General features: G+C 41.6%; 1 protein-coding gene across 1 annotated transcript in view; it reads right to left on the minus strand.

Annotated features, from left to right (window-relative positions):
* The window catches only part of LOC102369805 (poly(rC)-binding protein 3-like), a 322,632-nt gene extending 300,570 nt beyond the window's left edge, over positions 1-22,062 (minus strand). Inside the window, exon 1 of the mRNA XM_025198316.1 lies at positions 22,025-22,062. The gene's annotated coding sequence lies outside the window, so the exon portion shown is untranslated. The remainder of the gene's footprint in view (positions 1-22,024) is intronic.
* Between the last annotated feature and the right edge of the window lie 358 nt (positions 22,063-22,420).

A 22,420-nucleotide genomic window follows, 5' to 3' on the forward strand; every position in this document is an offset into this window, starting at 1 on the left:
TCATGCAGCAGCACAGCTTAGTGCAATAAAAAGATCATGTGATCTTCACCAGAAATCCAAATGTCTACCCAGGGCTACCACAGTGCTAGGTGAGATATTCCTACCTAAATGTGAATTTAATGTCACTTAGCACCATGGATGCTGGTGCTTCCATTGGCTAACTCAGGTTCCCATATCTAGCGCTTGGACCTAGGTAAACTCTTCAGTGATGATATACACAGAAAGATAAATTTGTATATCATGAATCAGGGCTGAACAGAAGCTCTCTGAGCCACAGCTAGGGAGTGTAGGGGTATGTATGCATGCATACATGTGCATGTAGAATTGGGGCCAGCTAGGCATGGCCAAGATCTCTCCTGTCCTAAATCTTCCATATTCTGAGAGGGGAAGTCTGTGTTTCTTAGTTAGTGGTGAGGATTTTAGTACAAATTTTGGTTAATTAGGCTTTGTTCAGAGGTTTAGAAGCTGGCTTCCAATCTGTATCTACAGTTCCAGTCTGAGTAATATTTTACCATCAGTATTTTTTTAACAGTGTAACTTGACACTCCGCAACATTATGTGACCATTTTCCCATAGAAATATAACAATAAACTGGAGAGAAAAAATCTTGCAGCTTAAGGTGGTCATGTGGGAATGAAGGCATACAATCCAAACATATAATAATTGCCTGCCTGGCTCCTTGCCTTAAATTATACCCCCACAGAACAAATATCCTGAATACTGAAGACAGCTGAGGGACAGAAATGATGATCGTAAAATCAAATACTGTAATGACAATTGAAATTCTTATTCTATAAGCAGAAATTGTGATGTGGTTTATTATTGGCTTGTCATGCCTCAGCAAATATTTTTAAAATATTTTTGTGAGTTGGAGGACATGTTTTTGAAATAGTGGTAGTGTTCTAGTTAAAGTAACTACATCCCTTTCAAAATTGCTGGATTTTGTTTGGTGCTGTTAATGTTCTTCTATGGTTAGGCATAGAAAAGCCATTCTAAGATAAGAGTTTCATACTGAATTTTTCTCAATGATTCCATTTCAGCTTGTTTATTTAAAAGGATAAATAGTGTGACTGGCTCTTTCAACTATTGCTAATGTAACTTTGGATCTAAAAAAGAATAAGCACTTTTTCTCTACCCTCTTTTATTATTCCTAGTACTACACATTCTACTGGGTGACTACTGGCAGAGAACTTAATCAGCAACTTTGCTGATGATGCATTTGGCAGAACAGAATCCATCTTCTTTCTTTAGGGAACTGTTGGTATTTCAGTCCTTGTTTGAGTAAGCATTTGTTTTGTCAGCAAAGAACTGAAGATACCTTTTCAGTTCATATGCTAAGAAAAAGAACCCACCATTTTTTCATCTCTACTTTCTTGTCTTAAAAGTCTTGTGTTTCAAAAACTAATGATGATATTGGATTTTAAAGAAACTGATTTCTGCTTGGCATGGCATAAGATGGGAATGGTAGTTAGTTATGTTAGTATGAAGTCATGCAAAAGGCAGAGCAAATTTGCACCTTACAGATAAAGTGAGTCCATGTACAGACATTCAGTTTCTCCTAGGAGAGTCACTGCTCTCCCAGGAGAAACCAGAAGTGTACAGATGTTCAGAATTTTTCTCCCAGAGCAGAAATGGCCAGTCTGGAAGAAAAATAACCTGGGAACAACCAGGTTTAAATTACTTTTGTGAGAGTTTGTCTGGGGAGAGAAAATGTCTGTACATGTTTTCTTCTCAGAGCTTCAACACAGTCCTCCAGCTTTGCTCCTCTCCCACCCCATCATGCAGAGAACAGGACACCCTGCTTTCACAATTCCTACATTGTGCTACAGGGAGACACAGGCTGATCTTGATCAGTTTGAGTGAGCAAATCCAGACTGCCCTGAGCACTGCTGCTATCTGTTACCATACAGGCTGAGGGAGCCTGCAGAGTCCCCTGAGATGTATGCACAATACATGGGTCCTTTGGCTGCGCAGCATCAGCACTGCATGCTTTCTGCTCTTAAGGAACTCAGCATCTATATGTGTGTTCAGGCATTTCCAGGTAAATTTTTCTACAAAGAGCCCAAACAGGAGAATTCTCCCACATCATTTGAACAAGTGTACACAGCCTGAGTTAGTTTATAAGGCAAATCTGTACTGCCTTCTGCATGGCATAAGATGACCAGATCTATAGTGCTTGCACCTCCAAGTAGGATCAAACACTTATCATCACCAAAACTCCTCCCCTTCTTCTCTTACTTCCTCTTCTTCATATTATTCAAGAAGACTGTCATTCTACTAACTAAGGTTTGGGAATTAAATTCCCCCTATTGCCTCAGTTTCTTGTCTATCCCAGCTGACATTATGAAACTCTATGAAATGCTAATTCAATTGAATTCAAAGTTCTCTTATTAGATCAAGTCATCCATTGAGATCCAATTAATGCCTTTTAAAACTCTAACTGTCAAAAGAAATTGCACTTTGTACTTTCTGACCAGTTGAGTTATAGGATGGGCTCCCATGCTGAACTCAAAATAAATGTTTGTATCTTGGAACAAAGGTTTGAGGTATCCTCAGTAACTTCTATGCCTATGTTAACTGCCTTGAGTTTATTGACTGTCCATGTTAAAGAAAAACTCTAGGACGACAGCCCTTTAGGTCATGTCTTCATTTGGGGGGGGGGGGGGGGGGGTGAAGTGTTTTACATAGGATTTTTAATGAATGCATCCTAAAATTTAAGTGCAGACAAGGATCTCAAGGCACCCTGGTTGAGAATCACTGGTCTTAATAGCGTTAGAAGAACCAACTACAGCTTTGTAACAGGTACTTTTTAATGCCATTAGTTTTTAATTCACACTTTTACAACTATAAACAAGTAAACTGTAAAACCCATGTAAAAGAATACAGAAATGTCTTGGGGTTGTTGGTTGTAGCCATGTTGGTCTAAAGACATAGGTACACAAGGTTCTTTGGGTAGATGTGATATTTTTTATCAGACCAACTAAACAGTTGGAAACATTGTTCTTTGCAAGCTTTTGGGCACAAACACCCTTCTTCAGGCATATGTGACTCCAAATTTGTTCTACAGTAAAGATTGGGTTGACCCAAGTTGATCTATAGTTCACCTTCCAAAGTGAACTAGCTTAGACTGGGCACACCATTTTTGGGGTGATTTAAGCACTGTGAACACTGTGACACCCAGGCATTTAGACTGACCTAATCTAGGTTAAGTTGATCTAAATATAAAGCTTGTACATACCCATAGGCAATGCATAGGAGAGATACAGGGGAGCTTGTGCCCCCCCTGAGATTGGCCGCCGCCGGCTTCTGTGGGCAGTCGCCACTCCCCACCCCCTCATTACTGATGCAGCTGCAGGCGTTCCCTACTCAATGCTCGCTGCCGCCAACAGTGTGGATGGCAGCTGCAGGCGGTCCCAGCTCGCTGCCCACTGCTTGCCACCCCTCTACCCCCTCACTGCTGACACCGCCGTGGCCACTTGCGGGTGGTCCCTACTCACTACTGCCACGCCACCACCGCCGCTGCTTGTGGGTGACCACTGTGCCCCACCAACCTCAGAAGGCATGTGTCATTCATGTACTTACTATCAGGAAGTATCCCTGCATGTGAAATCCTGATGCCACAATTGCTTCCTGTGGATCCTTTTGCCTTTGTGGAATCCCACTGAAGTCAATGGAACAACCCAAATGAATAGCCATTGAATGTGAATGGAGCTATGTGAATGTGCATTGGCTGAGGATCAACTGAAATTTTAGGCACTTCTAAGCAAGAAAGATGTGAACAAATTGGAAAGAGTCCAGAGGAGCTCTACTAAAATGATTAGAGACCACAGAGACAAAATTTATGAGGGAAGATTGGAAAAACAGGTTATTTAGTCTGAAAAAGAGAAGACTATGGGGAGGATTTGATAACAGTCTTTGAAATATCTGAAGGTGAAAGAAGCAATGGTCTTAAACTGGGAAATTTAGGTTGGCTATTCGGGAAAAGTTTCTAACTCTGAGGATGGTTAAACACTGGAACAGGTCACTTAGAGAGCATGTGGAATCTCCATCATTGGAAGTTCTTATGAGCAGATCAGACAAGCACTTGGATGAGAGAGTTTAGACATGGACAGCTATGCTGTGATCAGGAGGTTGAACAAGACCTCCTGAGTTCCCTGACAGCTTCATGTTTCTATAAGGGGAGTGGCCACATAGGTTCAAGAGCCTTGGACCTGAGTGTGTGTGCATATTTTAGTTAAGATGGGCATTTCACATTCAAATCATCAATTGGAAGCTGACAAAAATCTTTTCTGCAGTATACGTGGAAAAATACTGAATTGTATGCATCTTCTGCTACCCAAGTAACTTCTTCTGCTACCAAAATATGAAAAAGTTTTTCTCTAAAACAAAAATGAGCGGAGTAGCTAAGATTTAGGCAGAACTTTAGTGCTGGATATTTGGTTCTAAATATTAATCAAAGAGGCTTTACATTCTTGTTGTTGACAAAGCTGACTGACACTGTTGTTGCACAAATCAATTACTTTAAAAAAGAGAATAAGCAATGGAAAGAACAACTGTCTTGTATCAGATAATAGATTATATAGACGGTATAATGTAAAAAAGCTATATTGCTTCAATCAACTGGCACCACAGCTGCTGTACATATTTGACACATGATTTCAACAGCATTAAAAATAGTAACTAAAGAAGTGGCAAACAACAGTGTTTGAAAAAACATACCCAATCTCTCTTTAGCTTCTATTTTATCATGCCCTAATTAAATATTAAGGAAGAGTACATTATTTTTTTCCCAAGTATCTTATGGCAAATATAGTTCTGGGAAATAACTCAAATAGCCTTTTGGATACTGGTCTTCCATGCAGAATGAGTGTAGGTATGTTTTTATAATTAAATGGTTTACTTACAGCACATACATTCAGACTTACTTGTCAGTTTTCTTTCCTTATTTAAGAAACACGTTTAAAACATAGCCAAATAGCCAGTCCACAAAAGTTGTCTTCTGAATATAACAGTAGAAAGCAAAGTGCAATCACAGATTACTCTTTTCACCATATTCACGGGAAGGAAGCAGTAACAGCATATACAAAGCTACTGAGGCTAGCAGTAGTGGGAAAAACCTTTTTCAGATTGGCTGCCTGGAAAAGGTTTGAAATATGCAATGCAGGGAAGTGATATTTTGTGGCATTCATTCAATTTACCTGTGGTACACTCCTGGGAGCCATCCTATTAAACAACAGCTCCAGTGGGTCAATAAACTTAACTTAATTAAATTGCTTTCCCTTCCACACTTCCAACTAGCAAGATTTAGTGCAGAGGGACACAGCATTGCTTGTAAACAAAGGGATGATTTAGCTAATCATTTGATGAAGAAAGATATATATTTTTGTCAATAATTGTACACTCAAAGCAAAGTGCTGGTCTACATTAAAACAATCATGTTGGATGAGAAGACAGACAATACCAACTAATGAATGGCTGTATTTTCCAAATACTGTCAGGTCAATACAGTACCTAAAAGCAAGGTGCTATAACTTAATACTGCTCTATTTTACTAAATAAAACTGAAATTTCAGTTGCTTAAGTATAACGTGTGTAAAATACGCTAGCATGGCTGAAGAGCAGTACTCTTCTGATTGTTTGGGTCTTTGTGTTCATTAGTGGCTCACACAAGTCACTTTTCAGTAAGCTTTCATTTTATTATATTCTCTGCGACACAAGAAGCCTCACTCATCATTAAGGGTGCCTGAAAATTTTAAATGTAAGACTCTTATTTGTAATTTTTTATATTTGTGCCAAATTTGAACTATTTAGGCTGAATATTTTCAAGCCAGGCATATGCTTAAGGTTGCAATTCTTGCTAAGTTTCAGCCTAACCAGTTTAGTTGTTTCTGGGGATAAAACAAGGAAACACTCTGTTGTTTTGCTACCAGATTAAGACATTTTTAAAGCCACTTTTGAGGTCTCATGTTTTCATGCTCTGGAACAGAAAGTATCAGTTTGGGTATGGGAATCCCCTGTTGTAATAAACATTAGGGCTGTGTGAAGCTTCAGCCCCTGATTCGAGTTGGTGGAGATTCGGCCCGATTTGGTGGCCGAATTTCTAAATCCAAATCGAATCAGAGGACACTTTGATTTCTCCGAATCTAATCGGAAACCTCTGAATCAATTCGGAGAGATTCGGAAAGATTTGGAGATTTGGACACAGACACAGCTTTAAATGCTTTTTCTACATAGCTCTAAATAGCAGGGGCTCATGAATGCTGCAATGCTGGGGAACATGGAGCATCCCACAGAGGCACAGGGGGCTCCCCAGCACGCTCTGCAGCAGACCTGGAAGTGGACCAGAAGGACTTCCACTTCCAGGTCTGCCATGGAGTGCACTGGGGGGCTCCCCCATTCCTCCCTGGCTTGGTGACTGGTGCCTCCTGGGTCTGGGGGAGGCATCCAGGGTCCCCCTGCATCTGATCACCGAGCCGAGAGGGCGTGGGGGCCCCCCCCGATGTGCTCCCTGGCAGACCCGGAAGTGGAACGGAAGTACTTTTGGTCCACTTATGGGTTCACCTCTGAGCATGTGGAGGGCCCCCCTGCACTCCTATGGGATGATGCATGTGTCCCAGTGTCACAGCATTCACAAGCTACGCCTGGTACCTCGAGGTATATAGAAAAAACTTTTAAAGCTGTGTCTATGTCCAAATCACTGATTCTCCAAATCAGCATCGAATCTTCAGATTCGGATTCAGCTGAATCAAATCAGGGACCGCGATCCGAATCAACAAATCGAATCACTATCCCTGATTTGGGCCGAATCTGAATCCAAATCGAATAGGGCCTGCTATACACACCCCTAATAAACATGCCATTTGGTACTCAAAATTAGTCAACTTGCAAAGTTATGAAAAATCTCAGTTTGCTCAAGCCCAGAAGACCTTATTTGAGTTTAAACACTGTATTTTCTGAAGATTACATCTCCACCACATGTCCTCCATACTGGCCAACTGAACAGTGCATGGACTATCGCTTAAGCCAGTAATTAAGTATTCTTCATTCTGGGGGCAAAGGAGCTGAACATAATTTCCCTTGCAATTGCTTCTCCTGGTAGCCAGGTGTGTTGTGGTACCAGGCGCAGGAGCTGAGAACAGGAAGACTGACTCTCTCATAGTCTCAATGCTCCCTCTGGAAACTTCCAAGCAGCTTGTAAAAAAGGAGTGGGGCAGCCTGGCTCTAATGCAAAGGAGCAAGGAACTGATGGGAAAAAAATGATTACTACCATTAGTTATGGAAACTGAATTTGAAGAAACCTGGTGGCTCTCTTGAGGCATTCTGCCATGGAGTCAGATGGTGGAATGCAGAAGATCATAGGAGTTGTTGTTCAGCCAGTGAAACTGGTGTATAGGAAAAAAATGAGGGCATTACCCTTCCTTACAAAGGCTTTCAAAAGTAATTGCTTCACCACAGGGAAATGTACCTGGAAAGTAACTGTTTAGCTGCTTCCATTAATTTTCTGGGTTTTTTTCTTGCACCTCTACTGTGAAAATTACTAAAAAATGAACATTACCCTTAATTATCACCCTTAAAATAAAATATATAACATTTAATTATATATTTTATTATAAATGTTACCCTTAATTATCACAAGCACGAACACACACCCCACCCCACCCCCTGCATTAATTTTTTTTTTTTCAGATTGCAACATTCAAAATTAGGGAAAGCTAGAATAGAAGTAAAGCTGCCTGTGAATTTTTACCTTAGCCCAACTTGTACACACGCATTATCATAGAATCATAGAAAAGTAAGTTGAAAGGGACCTCAAGAGGTCATTTAATCCCAACTTCTGCTCAAGGCAGGACATTGACTACACCATCCTAGAAAAGTGTTTCTCTAACCTGTCCTTAAAGATTTCCAAGAATGGAGATTCCAGAGTTGTGATGTAAATAGGTTGAGCATTTTAATGTTCAATTAAAAATCAAACACCTGGATGCAACTGTCTGTCACAGGGACAGTGTCAAATTGAATTAGGATTACAATGAAAAGTAACAGTCAGTCACAATGCCTGCACTGCGCTGCAAGAGTCACGAGATCTAGAGTGATAACAGTCTTTTCTTTTCCTTTTGGAGTTTTGGAACGTCAGAGATGTAAGTGACATGATCTCCTGTGGGAGAGGATCACGCTGCTTCATGAACAACGTTTTGTTAATGAGTCCTAGCTCAGCTTTTGATACAGAAAAGTTCAAGAAAGGCAGGGATAGCTCTGTAGGGCCATGAGTTTTTGGCTTATGCTGGGCGTATCTACACGTGAATTTATGTGTGCCTAAACTTAATGTGTCTTAGTGTAAGATGCACTATGGTGATTTAGGCATGTGTGGACACCTTAAGATGCCTTAAAGTGGCTCACTGGGCAAACACATTGGCTTCCTGCCCTGGTCCCTGGATGCCCCATGGAAGCCCATGGCAGTGTAGCCCAGTGCCTGCTGAGGGGATGGGAGCCTCCAGTCCTCCTGGATCTGATTGGCCCAGTCCCAGCTCTAATCCCCTCCCCATGTTCCTGCCTCCCTAGCATTGGACAACAGTGAACTGTAGCCAAGCCCATGAGGTCCTGTGCTGCTGCCAGGCACCGCCAAAAAGAAGATGCAGCAGGTGCTGTTCTGCAAGGTGCAGATGCTGGACCTGGAGTGGCAGTTCCGGCAGCAGCGGTCCCTGTCAGCGTGCTGACCCACTTGGGACTAAGTCAGCAGAGGAGGCTGGAGGTCAAGGGTTTCTGTCAAAGCACAAGGGAACGGCCCTCCCCCCCCACATGACTCCCTGCAGGGGAAGTGGTCAGCGCAGCACAGGCAGGGCTTTTGCTACTAGCTCCCCCATGCCACTCCCTCAGGGCACGTTTTCTGCCTGGGCAATGCAGCCCTGCAGCAGCGGGATGCTTTGCTGCCCACCTGGAATTCAGGCACCTTAGAAGCCTGCATTGGGTCTCCCACCTGGGACAGCAGACAAGCTGGGACTGTGTCTGCTCCCAGTGCCCAGCACAGCTTTCCCTGCTCCACCCACCTCCATCTGGGGCAAGTTCCTGGCTTCTCTGCCAGACACTGTCCATGGGAGAGGTGGTCGAAGCTCCTGGGGGCTCTGCTCAGCTCAGGCCAGGTAGGCTGGGTTCAATGTAGGTGGGGGCTTGGCCTTGGATCAGGCAGGCCAAGGAGAGAGTCAAGTCCCCACCCATGTTGCACCCAGCCTGCCCAGGCTGAGCAAAGGCCCTGACTGCACTGAGCTGCCCACTTCTCCTGCAGGGAGTCGGGGGTGGGGGGCAGGATTTTTCCCTTGTGCTTTGACAGGAGCCCTTGCACCTTCTGCCCCCTCTGCCAACTTACTCACAAGTGTGTTGGCACACCGACAGGGACCGCTGCTGCCAGAACCGCCGCTCCAGCTCCAGCATCTGCACCCTGCACAACAGCATTCGCCGTGTCTTCTTTTTGGCAGTGCCTGGCGGCAGCGCAGGACCCCACAAGCTTGTCTCTGGCCCGTTCAGTCACATAGACAGTGTTAAGGCACCTTAAGGCATCTACATGTGGGTTAAGGCACCTTAACTAATCATGCCTAAATATGATACCTGCTTTATGCAGGTATTCAATTTAGGCCTGATTAGCCTAAAATCACCATTTTTAAGGCACATTAAGGGCACACACGTGTAGACACATGCACTTAATGCACCTTAAAAATGGCTAATCACCATATAGATGCGCCCACTGAGTACAGTGAAAAAGATCCTACATTGGAAATAGTAGGGGAAGAGAGGAATAATGGGGGAGTTACATAGAAGATCATGTTTTAATCAGCTTCAGCCTGGTGAAGAGCAATGTGATGATGAGTTAGGGGATTCTGTGACCATCTGTTGTTATATATATATCAACCCAGGAGAACTACAGCTGCTGGCAGAAGAAGACAGTTTTTTCAAGGTAATTAAATGGTTTGGTTCTTTCCTAATGAACTGAACTTTTGGCTCTTTGCCCATTCATATTCTGATAAGAAAAGCAAAGAATACCATTGTGGCTGCCTTTTAAAGGCACAATCCGCTGGCCAAGATTTTTATTCCTCACCTTCTAAGCTACACAAGACTGCATTTAGTGCATCTACTCCTCAGTCAGGGTGAGTTCATGAGCTATGTCACATTAGCATGTGAGCTTCATGCTTTGAAAGTACTACCTCTTCACTGTAGAAGGGCAACGAGCAGTGATTCCCTTACTGAAAGGCTCTGGCTCATCTGAATTCACAGCTATTCACTGGAGTGATGCACAGCTGCAGTTCCCTCACTGGAAAGGCAGGAGGCACTGTGCTCAGGGGTGTAGCAGGGCAGCAGCAGTGAATGGGGCACTGCCAGCTGCTAATTGTGGGGCAAGGTATTTTACACCCTTCCCTGCACCCTCCTATCCCCAAAAGGCAATGCTCAGGGCTGGAGGCTGGGTCATCCCCACTCAGTTATGTTACTGATTGTCATAGGCAAACACAAGGCCTCCAGGCACCTCAGATATTACATCACCTATTTCTTCTCTCTTTTAATATTGAAAAAAAAATCAGCATTAAACAACCACATGTACAAGAGACTGGAAGACAAAGAGATTGTGCCTATAGAATGAATATAAGGCGTCTACAGAAGGAGTATAAGAATATTGCTCGCGCATGCTGGCGTGAAATCAGGAAGGCCAAAATGCAATTGGAGTTGCAGCAAGCAAAGGACGTGAAGTGTAACAAGAAGGATTTCTACAAGTATGTTAGCAACAAGAGGAAGGTCAGAGAAAGTGTGTGTCCATTACTGAATGGGGGAGGCAACCTAGTCAGAGATGATGAGGAAAAGGCTAAAGTACTCAATGCCTTTTTTTACCTCAGTTTTCACAGAGAAGATCAGCTCCCAGACTACTGTACTGGGCAGCACAGTTTGGGGAGAAGGTGAGCAGCCCTCAATGGTGAAAGAACAGGTTAGGGGCTATTTAGAAAAGCTGGATGTGTACAAGTCCATGGGGCCAGACGTGATGCATTTGAGGGTGCTGAAGGGGTTGGCTGATGTAATTGCAGAGCCACAGGCCATTATCTTTGAAAACTCATGGTGATTGGGAAAGGTCCCAAATGATTGGAAAAGGACAAACATAGTGCCTATCTTTAAGAAAGGGAAGAAGGAGGATCCAGGGAACTACAGTCCAGTCAGTCTCACCTCAGTCCCTGAAGAAATCATAGAGCAGATCCTCAAGGAATCCATTTCTAAGCACTTGGAGGAGAAGAAAGTTATCAGGAACAGCCAGCATGGATTCACCAAGGGCAAGTCATACCTGACTGACCTGGTGCCTTCTATGATGAGATGACTGGCTCTGTGGATGCGGGGAGACCAGTGGATGTGGTGTACCTTGATTTTAACAAGGCTTTTGTTTTGGTCTCCCTCAGTATTCTTGCAAGCAAGTTAAGGAAATATGGCTTTGAGGAATGGACTATAAGGTAGATAGAAAACTGGCTGGATCATCAGCTCAGAGGGTAGTAGTCAATGGCTCAATGTGTAGTTGACAGGCAGTATCAAGCAGTGTGCTCCAGAGGCTGGTTTTGTTCAATAGCTTCATTAATGACCTGGAAGATGGGATGGAGTGCACCCTCAGCAAGTTCACAGATGACACCAAGCTGGGGGGAGTAGTAGATATGCTGGAAGGTCAGAGTAGGATTCAGAGTGACCTAGACAAATTAGAAGATTGGGCCAAAAGAAATATCAAGAAGTTCAATAAGGACAAGTGCAAAGTCCTGGACATAGGATGGAAGAATCCCATGCATTGCTACAGGCTTGGGACCAACTGGCTAAGCAGCAGTTCTGCAGAAAAGAACCTAGGTGTTACAGTGGAAAATAAGCTGAATGAGTCAACGTTGTGTGCTTGCTGCCAGAAAGGCTAACAGCATACAGTGCTGCATTAGTAGGAGCATTACCAGCAGATTAAGGGAATTGATTCCTCCCCTCTATTCTGAACTGGTGAGGCTATATCTTGAGTATTGTGTTCATTTTTGGGTCCCCCACCACAGAAAGGATGTAGACAAGTTGGAGAGAGTCAAGCAGAGTGTAACAACAATGTTTTTGGGGCTGGGGCACATGACTTATGAGGGGAAGCTGAGGGAACTGAGCTTATTTAGTATGCAGAAGAGTAGACTAAGGGGTGGAGAAGGCCAGAGCTGTGTGCATGGGTCCTGGACTGGTCCAGAGCTGGTTCACTCTGGCTGGGGTGAGTCCACAGTGGGGATGGGGCAGGCTGGGGTGCTCAGCTGCTCCTGGGCACTGCTGGTGGCGGTAGTGGCAGGGACTGCAGAGCACATGGGTTCCGGGTTTGGTGAGCTGTCACATGGGGGTGATGACTGACCTGCAACAGCTCTTCAAAATGGCCTATGTGGTCTGTGGGCACAAATAATTGCTCACCCCTGGTCTAAGCTGCCTACATTGAACTGATTAACAAGTGAACAGACATTCCCTTTTGATTCTAAAAAAACAACCACATGCCTGCAGTGGCTCAGGCCAGAAGCCAGAGGGCACTAGAATGCACCTCCCTATTCTGCTAGAGCAGACAGCTTGGGTTAGGCAAGCCCACCCACCCTGGGGGGGGTGGGGGGAAGAGGGTTGCAGGGGAGGTACGAAGCATCCTGGGACACTGGGGGACTGTGAGTTAACTTAAATCTGGAGGGGATCTGGACCAATTTAACTTAAATCAGTTAAGTCTGATACTACATTCCAACCAGGTTTATCTTAAACTGGTTTAATCCATTGTGAAGGTGGTTTATGTGTACTGAACTTCTGCACTACTGGTTTATTTGTAATTTCTGTCCCTACCTGAAGAAGGAAATATAAACATCAGAGCAGATGGCAGCATCCAAAGAAAGCCCACTGCTGAGGAGTAGTACAAAAGTAGCAGTTGCCTCTACTGCTATCCTGGCTTCTGTGTCACTAACAGCAGCCTGACTGTAGTCACTGTCCCAAGTGTTGCTGCGGCCCAGGGTGCAGAACTGCTTAGCTACTTGTCTGATGGTGTAGCTTGTGCCCTGTGTCCTCCAAAGAGTATACCTCCTCAAGCATTGCAAGACACAATGCGACCCCACCTTCATCACGAAAGGACATCAATATTGGCCTGCCCCATCATTTTCACTCAGTTGTTTCTCCTACAAAGCTCTGAGTTGCTTCTCCTACAAAGCTCTCAGTTAAGTGATGTAGGAGATGCAGGTGCTCAAACATCTCTCAGGATCAGGCCTTCATTTGTTATGCTTATCAGCTCAGACACAGCAAGAGCGTTATCAGATTTGGAAAAACACACACTGCCAACATCAAAGCCAGCCCTGTTTATTCAGAAGCGTACAATATTTAAGCAATTGACATGACTAGAATAAAGAATGATTAGCATCATCAACATTTGTCTATATAACTGCACATGTTACTGTGCAATTGGCTAACGATTTTGATTTATAGATTTTCGGCAGTTCTTCTCAGGCTCTCCCCCCCTCCTCATTAACACAGACTAAAATTAAATTTGGCTTCATACTGGGAGAAGCTTACTTCAAAAACCTGAGAAAAATATTTGGGCATAAATCCAAATTAAAAGTAAATTAAAAACAGAAACAGCATTTTATTGAACACACTGTTACGTGAAGGTATTGGAAATCACTGTTGTATTAAAAATGAATTTCTAGGAAAATTCCTCTGATACATTTCTAAAACATAAGCCACCCTGCAAACAGAATACACATTATTCTACACAAGTATCATGAATGAGGTATGAATTTTCAAGGTAGGCTTTTGTTCTCTCAGAAGCCATCTATTATTAACGTTATTAAAGCTACCTGAAATCTAATCACCTGGTTAACATCTCTTCCTAATTCTTCCTCCCCCAAAATGTTGCATTTCACTTGTGCAGCAGTATTCCAAGTAGCTTTTTTTGGAATTTTCCTTATAAAAAATTATAAAATAATACATGTGTAAATATTATAAAATAATAAAAGTATAATACTAATATTTAAAATGTATATTTAATCTGATAATTTGCACAAAGATGTTGTGCATCTTGAATTTTAGTTTTGTTAATTTGAAAAAAAATCAGCTTCTAAATGTGTATTTATCTGTTGCAATAGAAAACTGAACAATTCATTCTTTGATCTCTTATAGATTTGCAAATGATAATGTAAAGTAGATCTGTATGAATCTATATTAATGCTTTTAGGTATAGGGTGGCTAAAATAAATGGTTTTTAATAAAAATACCAGATTTTTATATAAATTGTATATATGAATTTAAAATTAAATATGCTAATTTAAAATTACATCTACTTTTAAAATAATTAAAATTGAATCTAAAACTATGACAATTTATATAAAGGCTCATATTTACCATACTCTTTTAAAGCAATTCAAATGAATACTAGTATTCAAGCAGTGGCTGCTTGCTGGAAAAGTTTTAAAGAATACCAAGCCACTCACTTCATGGAAATCCCCGGAACAAGCTGTTGAAATGATAAAATTGCCTTTGATAGCTATAGACTTTCTGCAGACTTAGAGCAAATATTTTATTTTCTTCAGTTTATTTAGTTTAGCTCAATTCAGTAATTTGTTCATTCAACAAAACTGACGGGGAGTTGAAAAAACAGGAAAATTTATTTTCCTTTTCCAAGCTATGAATTAAAAATATGTCAGAGAAGTCAAGTTCTATTAGTTCTGAAAATCTGAATGACACACTAATCACAATAAACAGCTCAATTCTCTAACAATAGGAAAAACATGTTTGTTTAATTACTCAATTAGTTGTAAATATAAAACACATCTTAATTTTATGAAGTTATATGAAACATTTTATTTGTATGAAGTTTATTTAACTAATAAAAATAATTCTAAATGACTGTTTTCTCAATTTTTAATTAGATTCCAATCTCTATGCAGCTTGACAGAAATCACAAGAAAAAATAGTCCAGTAAATAAGAAATGTCATTTACCATCTTCTAACATAAAAAGTAAAAAAAAAAAAAAATTAAGAATCTGAATAAAACTAGGTAAAGCTATATAATTTCTCCTCCTCTATCACTCCCTGTTTAGGAAAAAAAAAGAACAACATTTACATAAAAGCTATATTTAACTACAAATTAATGTGTCTTAATGTTTACCAATCAATATAAATCAACCTTTGTTTGAAAAAATAACTAAAACATACAAATGAAAACAAGATTAAAATCACTGATTTAAGGTTTCTTGACTTTCTTCCTGATCTAAATCCCAATGCAGATCAGTGACTTAAATCACTTTGATTTAAAGTAATCTATTTTTTCAGGGAGCCAGTAAGATTTAATTTGTAGGGGGATGGGAACAGAGTGTAGGTTTCAAAAGGGATTCAAAGAAACTTTCAGCCTGATTTGAAGACAAGATGGGATAGAAAATCCACTTCTCTTAATAGTTTGTTCTGATGGCTAATCATTGTTACTTGTAGAAATATATGACTTATTTCTAATTTCAGTTTGTCTGGTTCCAGCTTCCAGTTGCTGTTTTTGTTATTATTGCAAGACGAAAATGAACCATTAGAACCTAGGATTGTTTCCCATGAAGCAATCTTGGTATCCTGTTTGATAAACTAAACAGACTGAACTCATTTTTAAGGGTATGTATGAGTAGTATGCTGAGTCCCGCACTCCTAAGGAATTGCTTGTCCACCATAACTCCTATTTCCTTTCCACAGTCAATGCTTTCCAGGATACATTCCCCCTATTCTGCAGGCCTGGCCTGCATTCCCAGTTCCAGTTCCTACATGTACATAAGTTTGCATTTGGCTGTTTTAAAATGCTTGTCTCTGAATAGGCCCAAGCGGCCAATTTACCCAGATTGCTCTGTAATGATTGCCTGTCCTCACCGTTATGCACTGCTCTTACCAATCTGCATGGTGTCAAGAAAATGTTAGCAGCTGGGATTTTATATTAACTTTCGTATTGCTAATGAAAATGTGGAGTAGCTTTGGGGCTGGTCCCAAACCCTATGGAACCCCACTACAAACAACCCTGTTTAATGACGATAACTACTGTTTGAAATTTGTCAGTTAGCTGGTTTTTAATCCATTTAACCTATGTTCTTTTGATATTGTACAGTGCTCATTTTTTTAAAAAATCAGCATGTCCTGAAATATCAAGAGAAGTTATTCAGAGTGCTACATCTCATGTAGCAAGGCTGGTGAGGGTATTGCCTGGAGGTATGAGAGATGTGGCTTCAAATGCCCTTAGGCAGACTAGGGAATTGAACTAGCATCAGCCATATTCCATGTAAATATCCTAATCACTGGGCTATTCCCACTACCTCTTCCTGGGTGTACCTACATGTGTGCTTTACTGTGCAGTAGACTGATTTACTGCACAGTAAAGCATCACTGTCTACACATGTGCCACAATTAGGGCATAGTAGATTAATTTACTCCGGCACAGGACAGTCCTGTCAGACACAGGTACTATCCAACAGCAGAATAAATTACTGTGCTTAAATGCATATATAGATGGTGGCATTGGGATGAGTTCACTCCGGCTCAAATTGTGCCGGTGTTTATTCAGTCGCATTCACTGTATGTGTAGATGTAGTCCAGCTTTACATTTTTGTGATTCAAAGGGCGAACACAGATGTGGGGTTCATCCTAGGTCTGACTGTCCTGGGCTTAGACTCACATCAAAACAGGCATAGGACTGTTATTTGTGCGTGCAGCTTGAATGGCAATTGACTCAAGTTAGCCTCAACTGTCCCAGGAAAAAGCGCCATTTTGGATTCTTCACAGATACTTAAAGTGGCACTATAGGCTTGTACATTTGTAGGATCCCAGAATAAAAGGCTTTGTCCTGAGATAAATCCAACTTGTATTTTTAAGTTAGTTGTCCATTTACTTGCTTTAATAACTTGCTTTTATGACAATTGTCTGAAAACAAAATGTTCCCTATTGGGTCAAGTGAAATGCTTTGTGCTACCCAAAATATATCTGATTATATTTTTTCTCCAAATATTTTTTATTTGCCTGCTGAAATGAAAAATCAATTACATACACAGCCATAATAACACCAAGCTAAATCAAAAGTGACCCTGGGCTATGGATACTTGAACCAAATAACAAGATCCTTCAGAAACTGCTTTAGTGGTAGCAAGACTGGGAGGGCCATAGCCACATGCTGGGTTTTTTCATTACAATTTCTGTTAATCAGAACAATTAATTAAACTGAAATTGAAATATTTGAAAGGCTGCTATAAGGAAGCAGGGGAACAACTGTTTCTCCCTTGCTGCAGAGGGCAGGGCATGAAGCAAATGTTTTCAATTGCAGCAAAGTAGATTTAGATTAACTGTCAGGAAAAAAAAAAGAAAAAAACCCTTCCTTATTGCTAGAAAAGCCAGTGGAATAGACTACGCAGCAAAGTGACAGAATTTGTTTCCTTGGAGGTTTTCAAGAGGAGGCTGGATGAGTGGATAAGCATTGGACAGTGCTGGTTCAGATATAGGGAAGAGGGTTGGACTGGATGACCCTTTAGGTCAGTCCTATGATTCTCTGAGTCTCATTAGTTAGTATGAGAGAGATAGAGAAGGGGTCTGCTGAGGGTGTCTACAGACCCACAGTAAAAGTTGTTGTTTTAATTCTTCACATTCACATATACCTGTGTTTACTGAACCTGGTGATCACTACATGGTTTCAAGAGTGGCAAATGAGAAAGAGCTTGAAAGCATTTGAGTTTCAAACTGAAAACAAAGGTAGAAACTGAGAGCAAGTGAAGCAACAGAGCCACGTGGACAGATAAAGGCTCCTAGGAAGGAAGTGATCTTCCTGCACAGGTAGAGTGTATCCAGGTGAGCACACGTGCACTTTGCGGCACCTCAGATGTTTTTGAGGCACCGCAAAAGACACTCTGCATGCATGATTTGGTTCCCTGTGCTGCATAATTGCAGTGTGGAGCCAAATTTAGATACTGAGAAATCCTGGTATCAATAAAAAAATGTGCCAAAAAAAAGTGCAGTGGTGCGCAGCATGCACCACCCGAAACTGGAGCCTGGCCAGTCAGAGCCATGTGCCAGCTGCCAGCCAGGCTCTGTGCACCTGGATCGCCGCAGCTGCAGCCCCAGGAGGCTTCCAGGACCCTAGGTAAGGCTGTTGGGCTTACCTAGGCTGGCCCCAGGCTCCCCTACCCCACTCAGGGAAATGTGCCCCACACCAGAGTGCACATGCAGGGGTATTCCCCAGGGACAACTAGCAGTGGCACAAATATGTGTCACTGCTAGTTGTTCCAGGGGAAATACACATGTGTGCTCATCTGGATGCACCTGTAGTCTTACAACAACGGCTATTGCATGTGGGAGACCGGTTCCTAGAAAAGACTATCCACATGTCCAGGACAGCAGAAACTGTGATGGTCCAAGCTGCAGAGATGAATATGCCAAAAGGGGTTGACAGCAGAGTAGGCATCAAAGCATGTGGCCAGAAAAAGCCACCTGATAGGGTGGAATTTTCTACTGGCAAGGAGAATGCTAAGGGAGAAAGAGGAAAAGAGTCAGCATGCAGCCACCGTGGAAGACAACATGGCCCCAAACATTGTGTTGCATTTGGAAATATCTGTTCTAATTCAGGCATGGCTGGTGAACTCAGACTGGTAGGGCAGGTGGAGTGGCACATGGGAGCAGGGAGCAGTTTGCAGCTGGCCGGGTGTGGGGGCGGTTTGCAGCCAGCTGGAGGCAGAGGGGAGGCCAGAGTGCCCTGCTGGCTGCAACCCCCCCTACCCTCCTGCTCCTGGCTGACTGCAAAACCCACCCTGCTCCCAGCTGGTTACAAACCCCACCCCACTCCTGGCCAGCTGCAAAATCCACCCCCCGGCTCCCATGTGATGCTCCACCTGCCTCACCAGTCTGAGTTCACCAGCCTTACCTGTTCTAATTTTAACAAGAGGAACCATTTTGCGAGGTGCTGCAGATCCCAAACACAGAATCCTCAAGTGCACACAGTTGAGCATACACTGAAAGAGAAGTTGTTAATATATATAGTAGAATCAAGTGGTTTCATTGGACACTGGAGCTCAGGTAAATATTTTGCCATAGTATGAATACAGAAAATTAAAATTGAGACCAAAAGTGAATCCAACAAACATCAAAATAATTGGTTCATCAGGAACAAATATACCAGTGCCAGGGTGATACATTGCTAGCATACAATATAAAAATTAAGTATACAAACTCCAATTCACTGTGGTACCTAGGGTGGTGACACCAATTTGGGTCTGGCAGCTTGTGAGAAACTGAACCAAGTTAAGTGTGTGCTTGCACAACAAGAAACAAGATTCATGCCTCCTGATGATTCTCTTAGCTGTCACAGCACCAAAATGTGTAATTTTCTTAGGAAGAAACCAATTGCTCTAGAACACAACAAACAGCCATGTCCTTAAAATAAATGTACTTATGGACACAAATGCAAATAACATCAAGCAGAAGCAGGAAATCAGCTTCAACAGTCTATAGCTAATGAACTTTGTGCTATACAGAAAAAGCACAGCTGTCAAAAGTGCAAGTCAGTTGGCTCCCAATACAAGGACACAAGTTTATTAAGACTTGGAGGAAAAGCTTCCCACCCCAAACATCAGAAACTGGATTTGATACCTCCTTGGTCTGAAAAGAAAGTAAAACTTCCTGCAAGACTCACAGAGACTTGCTGAAAGAGCTGTAGAAAAGGGGGAAGAAGGAAAGGAGGGGTAAAGACTCCAGAGTGAAGTGTTAGTAACCTCTCCTCTGCAGATGAGTGTTAATCAATTTTTGTGTTGGTTTTTGTATTTATTGTTAAGAGGGAAGATGTAGTGATAGAAGTTGTAATTTAAAGACGCTCTCTAAGGAAACCCCAGAGACTGGGAATTGGGAGATGGCCCCTGAGTCTGGTTGGTTAGTTAGAGAGAGAGAGGGGGGCTCTGCAGAAGTTGCTTACAGTTCCACAATAAAACTTGTTTAGTTCTTCTCATTCATGATACCTACAAAGATTAAATATGCTGGAAATGTTGTTTAAAAAAAAGTTGATTTTTTTGTGGAAATATAGGAAGAAAACCGAGCAAAAGTTCCACAATTCCATTTGCTTGTCTGTAAATATGAGGTCAGATTTTCTAATATATAGCCTGCAATAAAATTAAACTGAGTTTCAGGACATAAATGCAGTGGGTTATCTTTTGCCCTTGTGTATGAAATGGTTTACATAGGCAAAGCATAATGTTTTATGCTTTGTGGTTTGTGCAAACCGTTATAAAAATGTTAAGCATTATATTATTCTTTATATCAATTTTTCTTATTATCTCACTACATATGAAATATTGTGGTTTGTGCAAACCGTTATAAAAATGTTAAGCATTATATTGTTCTTTATATCAATTTTTCTTATTATCTCACTACATATGAAATATTACATAATGGCAATGTCTACACGAGCAGCAGACTGCACAGTACTGTGCAGTCATTTAGTACTTGCATAATCAAGTACTAAATGACTGTGCAGTAACTAGTGTTACTGCACAGTAGCAACAAGCTACTGCACCCATGTGTCTCATGTAGATGCACCCGATATGTACAAAATAGTACATCTGAACTATGCCAAAGTTTTGCATTTATAGACTACAAGTATCTAAGCTTGATTAATTAGCACAGGTAAAAACAAACAAACAAACAAACAAACACTGTCTTACAGTCTACGTATTCCATACTTTCCTATCCCAGATATACGCAGTGGAAAAAAGTGATAATGTCCTATTTCGCTACCTAGCAGAGTCTGATCAAGTATGATCAACAAAGCTGAACAAGCTTTTAACCAGGAATTGAATTTCATAAACACCCACTGCATGATCTGAAGAGGAATATATTTCAAGAACAAACAAATGACATCCAGTAGTTTTATAAAGGCATGCAGAGAGATATACTGTAGCTTAAGCTGTACAGTAGTGAGATGAGGATCTTCATTGCTATATTTGTGGAACAGACTCTTGGATGGATTTTTCAAACATGTTTTCCTTGAGTTGGGAAGCTAGGGTGAGTGGTTTATATTGTTTAGGGATGATTTTTATAGGACTTTCACATAAAACTAGTTCTTTAGCAATGGGGGAAAACTGAAAGAAGTTCTGAAAATGACTTCAGTTTAGATAACTCCTGAAAAGACAATTTATCTTGCAACTGTTTTGCTAAACTTTCTGAGGACTCCCTTTCCTTCTTTGCAGTTTAACCAGAGTCTTCTTCTCTTTTCCTTTATCTGATCCTATCCATTCCCTTCAATACTCTGATCCCTTTATCTGACACCTCCACCCACATCTCTCATACTCTTACTGTTGAGAGATTCCAAAATTCTTCCAGCTTGGAGAGACACCATCACTGAATTTGTCAAAGGGTTCCACATTGGGACCAAAAGAGCAATGCTCTCTTCCTTAAACTTTGTGTTCTGTTAAAAAATTGATGCCAAAGGGTGTTTGTTTTTCCAGGAAGCTGAGAGACAAGGAGCTAATAAATCTTCCTTCTACTTCCCTGTTGACTGGGCAGAACAGTTCAGAAGGAGGTGGCGGAGTCCCAGGGCCTTTTGAATGCTCATCTACACAGATTTTGCAACCTTCTGGGCTGTCTGATGGGGTGGTCTAGCTCCACACAAGCTTGGGAAGGGTTGAAGAGATTCTGAGAACTATATTAAAGTTCAGCTGGCACACCTGGGGAGGGCATGTGGGCAAGATGAGGGAGAAACTCAAAAGAGCAAATGCAGGGCAATCAGTAGAAGGGAACCAAAAGGCAGGGGAGGATAGGAGCCTTCCCTTATGTGAAAGGTCTAGGTAAGGAGAAGAGGATGATGTGTTACCTCAAATTCACAGTCTAGTGGGAGGCACAGGATTAAGCATGCTTTTTCACTATTCAATTTGCCAGTCATTCTAATGGTATCTTTGGCAGCTGGATGTCATTATCACAGTCAGTATCACAGAGACGAAAACTGAGAAAGAGATAGCAAGATTAAAAAAAACTCAGCAAAAAAAGAACTTACTTGTGAGAAGACCAATATGACCAGTTCTTTTTTGATGCAATAATCTATGATCTCCCTTAAGGCATAAATCTTCTAATGTTGACTATATTCTGAAAAAAGAGAATTAAAGAATCAGGAATTACTTAATCAATTAAGTACTGGAGTTAACCAAACCAGACTAAGATGATTTGTTATTTGAAGTTAAATGAAGACCCAAGAGAACTGTTCATTATATTGCTGAATGCCTATCAGATTTTCAGCCTTCATTTAGTTGTGAGGACAAGGTGCTTGTCTGTGCCCCACACAATATCACCCTCAAAAGTATACAACAGTAGCTGAGGGTAGAGATAGTTAGCACTCTGATGCAACATGGTGAATGAATGCATCCTCCTGGATAGCCTACACAAGCAGGGCTAA

Source organism: Alligator sinensis, unplaced genomic scaffold (assembly GCF_000455745.1).
Source record: "Alligator sinensis unplaced genomic scaffold, ASM45574v1 scaffold428_1, whole genome shotgun sequence".
Lineage (NCBI taxonomy): Eukaryota > Metazoa > Chordata > Crocodylia > Alligatoridae > Alligator > Alligator sinensis.